The sequence below is a fragment of the Mytilus trossulus genome, chromosome 13 (genome assembly GCF_036588685.1).
Source record: "Mytilus trossulus isolate FHL-02 chromosome 13, PNRI_Mtr1.1.1.hap1, whole genome shotgun sequence".
Taxonomy (NCBI): Eukaryota; Metazoa; Mollusca; class Bivalvia; order Mytilida; family Mytilidae; genus Mytilus; species Mytilus trossulus.
Window position 1 is genome coordinate 5,807,076 of NC_086385.1, and position 10,112 is coordinate 5,817,187.

The window sequence follows — 10,112 nt, forward strand, 5'->3', positions numbered from 1 at the left end:
TCGAGGCGATGCTGCATGTTACTGGCTTAGTCTTTCGCTTGATCTCTTGCAACTCCCTGGCGAGCGCCTCACACTGTTTAGGGTCTGTAATATTTATAAACATTATCTATTTACAGCGTTGACGTGCATTTCCCTAGGCGATGGTTTGAACACCTCTAAGCGTTTGTTTTAACGTCCCTAAGCGTTGGTTTGAACAGTGATACCTTTCCTGAAACCATTGGCAAAAATCTATCGAAAGGTAAAAAAAAATAACAATACATGCATTTCTGCTCGTTTTTCGATAAAATTGAATTGAAAAGATCGAGCGATAAATCTTTGTTGATAAACACTACAATAATTTATGGGTGGTAGGAATAGGAAAATACGGACTGTCAAACAGGTAAATGCCATATAAAACATGCGAAAAACAATCTAAATGTTCATATAACCCCACTACGAAAACTATATTATTCTTCAATTATCTAAAAATCTATTTTATTGTACAAAACTTTCATATTTAAAAAAATCACCATGTCCATAATGCGTAACAAAACTTCTAACTGTGTATTGCTACCTTATCGTTTTTTTGGTTTCAACCTTATCGGTAAATTAAAGCACTCAAAGTCCGCGTACACCACGAAAGGGACTCTCATCGAATGTGTGGTGTTGACAAAGGTCAGCTGGTATTTCCCTTTTAAAGCAGATCGATCTTGACTGCCTTTCGGTTGACGCAACACTCTTTGTTGGTCTCCAGGACTTTCTTGCTTTAAAAGTGGTTCGAGCACCTGTAGCCTTCGATCATCTATAAGTTGAGTTCTTTCTCCCGCTGTTTACCAACGTTTGAAATGTGCAGCGGGTATACTTCACTATCATCTATTCTAGATACAGTAACCGCCAGGGTGGAATTGGCCTTCTCAAATTTATTAATATCATTAAGGCTAACAAGATTGAGCACTGTGTAACCTTGTCCGTTTGTTTTGGGTCTACCTCGTTAAGGTGCAAGGCCGAAAGTATGGCCCACTTGAAACACTCCTCATCGTTATTTTTCACATTGATTCTTGGCTTTGATCCACGCTGGCTAATCAATGTATTAGGACTCACCCAGCGGTCGGTGTTTGTTGATATTGACTTGAAGTTTTACAATTGCCTTCGATGTCCAGCCCTTTTTCAGAGGTCCACTGTGCACTCTTTTCTCCGATCTTTTCATCCATCTCCTCAATGCCTAAGTTTCAAGCAAGTCCGTGGTTGAGGTAAAAATCTGGTTTCCCGAGTGAAAGTATCCCTCGTTCTCATCATCCATCTTACCTGTTTGGTTAATCTTCACTGTGCAGCATTACATTGACTGTTTAATACTTTTTATCCTTTCAATGCACAATCGTCTATAAGTTCCACCCTTGACATCCGAGAGACCTCAAGGTAGGTCTTCACATCCATGTCAATAATGGAGTCATTTTTCAAGTAGTTAATACATCTTTAAAGGCTTTATCAGTGGATGTACCTCAATTTGATCTCCAATGGCTTTCCTATCTTCTCTGAATTTTCCTGTAACTTCTCCAGTAGCTATAGTCGATCTTTCGGCATCCTGCCAACCCCTTTCAACTCATCCTTTTTGGCCTAGGTGATAATATTCTTCCTCGTATAGGGTTGGGACAACGCTCAAATAATGTTGATCTTCGTTCCGATCAACTGAACCAACTGATCCTTCCTCATCCGGGAGTACCATCGGAAGTGGTTCATTTTGGCAATACTTCTCAGGGCATTAACGTTTTCAACACCTAATTCAAGCTATTTTAAGCTATTGGATCCATGTCTTTATCATAACAATCCAAAATAGAATCATTTTAGGTCACCCAAAACAAATATGCCCAATTCTTATGGGTTTTCAAAAAATATAAAATTCGTGGTAATCATACCTGGTGCGCCTGTTTTTTTTTATCCCAAAGCTCACAATTTGCAGAGCTCAATCGGTCTCTCTCTTTGCCAAGACGGTGGTCAGCTTCTTGTTTAATCTCTCACAACCCCAAGTGAAGACAGTTGCCCCCTTCCAATATGAGGTTATAATTTTTGACTACCTATTAACTATATGTCTGCTTAATATTAGGCAGATTAAGAGATCAGGGGGCTATAGCCCTGTGTCCTAAAATTTTAATAATTTTTAACTGAAAAGTAACAATATAAGCCCTCCATAGATATCGAATATGACAGTATTCTGGGAAATCCTTCTAATACAACCTTTATATATACAGAGTTTATGATTTAATTAAATTTTATGGACATTGAAAGACCAGGGGGGTCTCACACTCATTTAAGCAGTCTCAGGTAGGTTTTCACTGTATATTTTGAATATCCAACTGGCACTTTGGGCGCTCCGTAAACATGAACGACAGGAAGTGTACCCAAATTCTTTTTAGTCAAATTTGTATCTACCTATTGACTAAATGTCTGCTTAATATTAGGCAGATTGAAAGATCAGGGGGCTATCACCATTGCCCTGTGCCCTTTGTCCTAAAATTTTGATAATTTTTAACTGAAAAGTAACAATATAAGCCCTCCATAGATATCGAATATGACAGTATTCTGGGAAATCCTTCTAATACAACCTTTATATATACAGAGTCTATGATTCAATTAAATTTTATGGACATTGAAAGAACAAGGGGGTCTCACACTCATTTAAGCGGTCTCAGGTAGGTTTTTACTGTATATTTTGAATATCCAACTGGCACTTTGGGCGCTCCGTAAACATGAAAGACAGGAAGTGTACCCAAATTCCTTTAAGTCAAACTGGTATCAACCTATTGACTAAATGTCTGCTTAATATTAGGCAGATTGAAAGATCAGGGGGCTATCACCATTGACCTGTGCCCTTTGTCCTAAAATTTTGAAATTTTTTTACTGAAAAGTAACAATATAAGCCCTCCATAGATATCGAATATGACAGTATTCTGGGAAATCCTTCTAATACAACCTTTATATATACAGAGTCTATGATTCAATTAAATTTTATGGACATTGAAAGACCAGGGGGGTCTCACATTCATTTAAGCGGTCTCAGGTAGGTTTTCACTGTATATTTTGAATATCCAACTGGCACTTTGGGCGCTCCGTAAACATGAAAGACCGGAAGTGTACCCAAATTCCTTTTAGTCAAATTTGTATCTACCTATTGACTAAATGTCTGCTTAATATTAGGCAGATTGAAAGATCAGGGGGCTATCACCATTTCCCTGTGCCCTTTGTCCTAAAATTTTTATAATTTTTAACTGAAAAGTAACAATATTAGCCCTCCATAGATATCGAATATGACAGTATTCTGGGAAATCCTTCTAATACAACCTTTATATATACAGAGTCTATGATTCAATTAAATTTTATGGACATTGAAAGACCAGGGGGGTCTCACACTCATTTAAGCGGTCTCAGGTAAGTTTTCACTATATATTTCTTTTTTGGGCGTTCCATAAATATTTCTTTTTATATTTCATAACGTTTCTAGAGTTAGTGGTTTTTATTTTTGTTTAAAGAAATATCATGTATAAAAGTAAATCTTTGTAGTTGTTTTATTGACAGCAATCTATATTATATAAAGACAAATATGCAACATAAAAAAAGGTTTATATTCGAGGACAACGAGAACTTACAACATCTTTAAGAGGTCATTTTACGATTTCCTACGTATCTTATCAGTCATCTTAACTATGAAAATCATGTTTTTAATGTTATCAAGTATTTCTTTTTTTTAAGATTTTCAACAAAATTTTTAATATCCAACCGACTGCTGGCAGCCGGTTGGATATTGAATATCGAATATCGAATAACGAACCGGCTGCTAACTTCACATACATGTCTGGGGCCTGGTTTTCGAAAGTATCATAAGATATGTCATAAGATATATCTTAGGATATATTTTATGATCATCTTATGACTATCATATGATATGTCATAGGATGTAAATCAAAGCTGTCTTAAGAGAGTCATAGCTATGATGCTCTTATGACTGACATAAGTGAACATTATTTTCTATTATTTAAAAAAAATGATTTTAAAAAGTGATAAATATTTTAATGAAATTTAAAAGTATGCTAATATTAATTATGATTACCATTCCTAATATTTACGAATATTTTATTTTTTTCATTATAATGATTACGGACATGAAATTTTATACAAACAAGAATTGAAATATAAGTTAATAATTTGTTTAAAATAAGTTTGTAATAAATAATAAATCTTGAACTTCGCTTTCGTGTATTAGCATACATGCATTGTTATTTAACTGTGAATATATACCTTTTAGATTTGGTACATCGAGTACCTGCTTAACAAAAAGCCCGTGCACATACGTTAATATAGAACTATTAAATATACTAGGAACAAAATAATATGTATATTTATTATACAAATCATGAGTTAGAGAAAAGAATTCCAAATTGTATGTCGCAGGAGATTCAAATTTTAATTCAAGTAGTTGAAAAAATCAGATCTTAAATATTTCGCTAACTGAGAAACACAACAAATATTTTCATTGCAATTTATATGAAATTATACATGAAAAGTAATTAAAATTATAGTTGACAATCATAAGACCATCATAAGTCATGTCGCGAGGGGTCTTAAAAAGTAAAATCACAAAAATACTGAACTCAGAGGAAAATCAATTTGGAAAGTCCATAATCACATGGCAAAATCAAAAAACAAAACGCATCAAAAACGAATGGACAAGAACTGTCATATTCCTGACTTGGTACAGGCATTTTCAAATGTACGACAAAAGTTATGACAAATCGTAACTTGGGACACTTTCGAAAACATATCTAACGACTATGACATGTCATAAGACCATCATAAGACATGTCTTAGTCATAAGATACTTTCGAAAACCAGGCTCCTGCATATTATATTTTTATTAAGATAATAAGACCTTAGAAGAACTGATCAATGTTCAACATCTTTCTTCTATTTCTTTGAAAGAGCAATATGAACATGGTTTAATCAAAAATACAACTACAACATACATATTAGTTATTCAATTTTCTGTTGGAATTGACAAGAGTCGTCTTAAAAGAGGGACGAAAGATACCAGAGGGACAGCCAAACTTATAAATCGAAAATAAAATGACAACGCCATGGCTAAAAATGAAACAGACAAACAATAGTACACATGACACAACATAGAAAACTAAAGAATAAGCAACACGCATCCCATCAAAAACTAGTTGTGATATCAGGTGTTCCGGAAGGATAAGCAGATCTCAACTTACTAGGTCAGATAAAGTAAAATTTGGTGCCACATGTGCATCAGGATCTGCATACCCTTGAGGAGCACATACTATCATCTCCTTTTTGGGTAGGGTTCGTGTTGCTTTTTCTCAGTTTTCGCTATTAGGGGTGTGTTTTGTGTACTGTGTGTGTTTTAGTAGGTTTCCTTTTTATAATATGATATTGGCAGGTTCTTTTCAACTTTTAAGTTTGAATATTCCATCTAGCATCTTTCGCCTCTCTTTATGTTAGTACATCCCATATGAATATAAGATAGCAGACGTGTAAACTACCTCATTCAAATCGTCATGTCATGATATACCCGATCGTTTCAATATTTTTAATTATAACTTAATGCGAAGAATGATGTTCACTTATGCACTTTATTGGTTTCAGTTATTCAGATTTTGTATTTCCCTCTATAAGCTAACATGTCTAAAATGAAAGAAAATAAGGTAAAAAAAACCAAGTGCATTGTCTCCAATTATATCATTCAATTAACCTCAATTCCGTGAGTAATGGCATCTAATATATCCAAGTGAACTTGGTATTAAGGATGAATAAAGGCAACAATAGTATACCTCTGTTCAAAAGTCATAAATCGAAAGAGAAAACAAATCCGGGTTACAAACTAAAAGCGAGGGAAATAATCAACTATAAGAGTGAAGCATTGAGAGAATAAAAATACTGAAATGATACAAAAGCACAAACGACAAAGCAACACACAGAGAAACGAACTATATGATAACACTTGCCATTTTCCTTACTTAAATCTAACAATATAAGTATAAAAAAGAAGACGTGGTATGATTGCTTTATATCTTGATCGTTTCTTGACACAAACCAATAATCTATGATAAACGTGAGGATTTAAAATTTTCAGTTCTCAGAAGGAACATTAAGAAAGGCAACATTAGTATACCGCTGTTCTAAATTCATAAATCGATTGAGAAAAAACCAAATCCGGGCTACAAACTAAAACTGAGGAAACGCATCAAATATTTAAGAGGATAACAACGACATAACAGAAACACAACATTAAAATGTAACACACTTAGAAACGAACTATAATGTAACAACGGCAATTTTCCTGACTGGCATTGGTACAGGGCATTTTAAGAAAAAATCGTGGGTTGAACCAAATTGTGTGGCTGCCAAACCTCCCGCCTTTAAGGAAATGTTAAATATAACATTAAAATGATAACATTACATGACAGGACTACAATACAAATAAATGGGAGAACATATAGGACAGAGCAACATTACCTCATCTCTATTGTAAATGGTCTATAAAGTATTCACGCCCATGCATGTTCTGAAAATACAGACTTCCATGACGCACAGTTTCGTTCCATCTGGAGTTCATGTTGTTATTAAAGGTTTTAAGTAATTACAGGTAACGAAATCCCATACTTGTTATTTACTGTTATACATAGATTACAATATTTTAATTCCGAAATGTCAGTTAAGACACGAGCTAACGAACACGGTGGGTTATATACACACGGTAATATGGGTGCACCGTCCCAAACAATAGAGAAATAAATTAACAAAAGATAAATAAAGATCATTCCTTTTGTTCTATAGTTTAGTGTTGAGTTTCTTGTGTAAAACTGATATGTCTAAATCTATGATAGGGCACTTGTTACTGCTAGGGTTTAATGTTCAGTTAGTTTCCTTTGTATTATTTAACGGGAAAACATTATCAATATAACGGTAAGTGTAGTTGAATTTATCAATTTAATTGAATTTAGATGAGTATCAGTTAACTGCTAGTAGTCTGTTGTTATTCATGTATTATTGTCATTTCGTTTATTTTTCTTTGGTTACATCTTCTGACATCAGACTCGGACTTCTCTTGAACTGAATTTTAATGTGCGTATTGTTATGCGTTTACTTTTCTACATTGGTTAGAGGTATATAGGGGGAGGGTTGAGATCTCACAAACATGTTTAACCCCGCCGCATTTTTGTGCCTCTCCCAAGTCAGGAGCCTCTGCCCTTTGTTAGTCTTGTATTATTTTAATTTTAGTTTCTTGTGTACAATTTGGAAATTAGTATGGCGTTCATTATCACTGGACATGTGTATATTTGTTTAGGGGCCAGCTGAAGAACGCCTCCGGGTGTGGGAATTTCGCGCCACATTGAAGACCTGATGGTGACCTTCTGCTGTTGTGTTTTTTTTGTTTTTTTTATTTGGTCGGGTTGTTGTCTCTTTGACACATTCCCCATTTCCATTCTCAATTTTATTTACTGAGTTCGATTCATAACAGAAGAACAACAAGTCTGCTATAAAAGGGACACAATTGAAACTCATAGAAAAACCTTCAAACATCTGTCGATAACATTTATTGCCGAAACAAACATCAATGTTGTCAAGGAGAACATTTATGGCATTAATCATCTCATCGCACCTCCGGTAAGTATATTATGTATTTTACTTTTCTTGTTTTAGAAAAACTAGAACACACCCGCGAAATCGCGGGCATTCAGAGCGTAGTTTAAAGTATGTAAAGTGTTGTTGGAAGAATTTTGTAAAATATTGAATGACTGGAGAATTTCAGCAAAAGTATCATAAGTCATAGGTTATTGGGGACAGTAAAATGCTTTTTGTTTTATCCCTCCTCCTTTATTTCCAATATTCCCATTTTTTTTGTTTTCTATCAATTTCAATATGAACTCCTCCTTTATTTCCAATATTCCCATTTTTTTGTTTTTTATTAATTTCAATACGAACATACATTAAGTATGTTATGAACATTCAAGTAAGGAGTCTGTAATTCAGAGGTTGTTGTTTGTTTATGTGTTAATACATATTTGTTTTTCGTTCATTTTTTTATGCATGATAAATAAGGCCGCTAGTTTTCTGGTTTAAATTGTTTTACATTGTCAGTTCGGGGCCTTTTCAAGCTGAGTATGCGGTATGGGTTTTGCTCGTTGTTAAAGGTCGTACGGTAACCTATAGTTGTTAATATCTTTGTCATATTGGTCTCTTGTGGAGAGTTGTCTCAACATGGCAATCATACAACATCTTCTTTTTTTTTGTAATCAATGAATTTTGTAAAAGATTTAATGACTGGAGAATTTCAGAAAGGTATCAAAAGTTCACATGAATATTTTTAGCGCGTTTCTGAATATTATGAACATTCATTACTATATAAATATAGTGTATTTACTTTCAATTCGAAGTTTACTAATCGATCCATAGTGGTCATTGATATAGTATACATACCCTCTCTATTTAATAAACTCTGTGACTGCTATGGATAGTAAACTTGAAAATGATAGGAGATAGAATTCTGAAAATACACTTTATTCTTTTTACATGTATGTTCAGTATACAGAAAAATGCAAACCGGAAGTCTAATCTGACTTAAAATTTCGTCCAATGATGGGACAATATGCGGATGCCTTTTTTCTCGTTTTTCTCCAAAAATAACTCAATTTGAATAATCATATGAATGGATGACAAATGGCACTATGCACTGTACCTATAGGACACAGAGGCGTGTTGATTAATTTATTGTGGAAAGAAGAGAAGCGACACCCAAAATGAGGTCTTCTCGTTTAATAGTATAGATGCTTTATAGGAGTTGCAGCAAAGAAATTTGCAATCAGATTTATCGGATGACAATTTGATTAAATATGAAAAGTTTTGTTTGATAATATAAAAAAGAAGATGTGGTATGATTGTCAATGAGACAAGTATCACTATCCACAAAAGACCAAAATGACACAAACATTAACTTCTTTATTGAAAAGCACTTTACGCCCATATGGACCAATGGCTTAAAACATTATACATAATATACAGTTTACATAAAACAATGAAAATAAACAATGGACACACTTTGAACTATAATTTGTCTTTTTTTTTTTAAAATCAATATATAAATATATAAGAGATTCAAATTATATCAAGGACTCCCTGCCCTCAGTCTTAGTGACTTTTTTTAAAAAGGAGCCTAATTTGCAAGTGTCCTGTTTTGTTTCAGGATTGAGAATATGTTTTAATTTATCTATATCATTTAAGTTATTATATTTATTTTCATTTAAAAATTCTTTTCTTAATTGTTCATTTATTTTACATTTAAAAAAGAAATGAAACTCATCATCTAGTACATCACAATGTGTACATAGTCTTAAATCTCTGGGAATTTTCCTGTATCTTCCAGTTTCTATTAATAAGCAGTGGTCACATTTTCGAAATTTAGAAATTAGTTGTCTATATTCAAAGTTTTGAGAAAGTAGGTATGGTTCAAAGTTATAGCTTTTCTTTATTTTTTTTTAAAAGTTGGAGTTTGCTATTCTCTTGTAAATTAAAATTTTTATCATTATATAAATTTTCATAGGAGTTTTCTAGATTTTGTTTGTATATTAGCCTATTAACAATTATAGGTCACCGTACGGCCTTCAAAAATATAAAACTGTGTGAAAGTGAAATGTAAACAGTGGAGAAGTCCAAACTGCCAACCAATTTAAAAGGACCACCAAAACCACCAAAAGCACGTTATTTATCTAACATGTCTAAAAAGAATCTAATGATTTTTTACACTCCATAAATGATTAGTTTCACCATTTTTATATGTTTTGATACACAAATCAATTATACAAATGTAGATAAGGAACTCGCTAATATTACTGACGGTCTATTAGAAGACAACCTGCTAGAGTCCGAGATGACACGATTTTTTACTGTTTTTTTCGTGTAGATCCTCAATGCAATACATCGTACTTGTTTGAGTGTCACTGATGAGTCATATGTAGACGAGACGCGCGTTTGACGTAATTATAAACATAGTACCTTTGATACTATTAGGTAACAAATATATAGTGGCGATCTACAACTGTTCAGATAAAGCCTTAAGCTGAAAT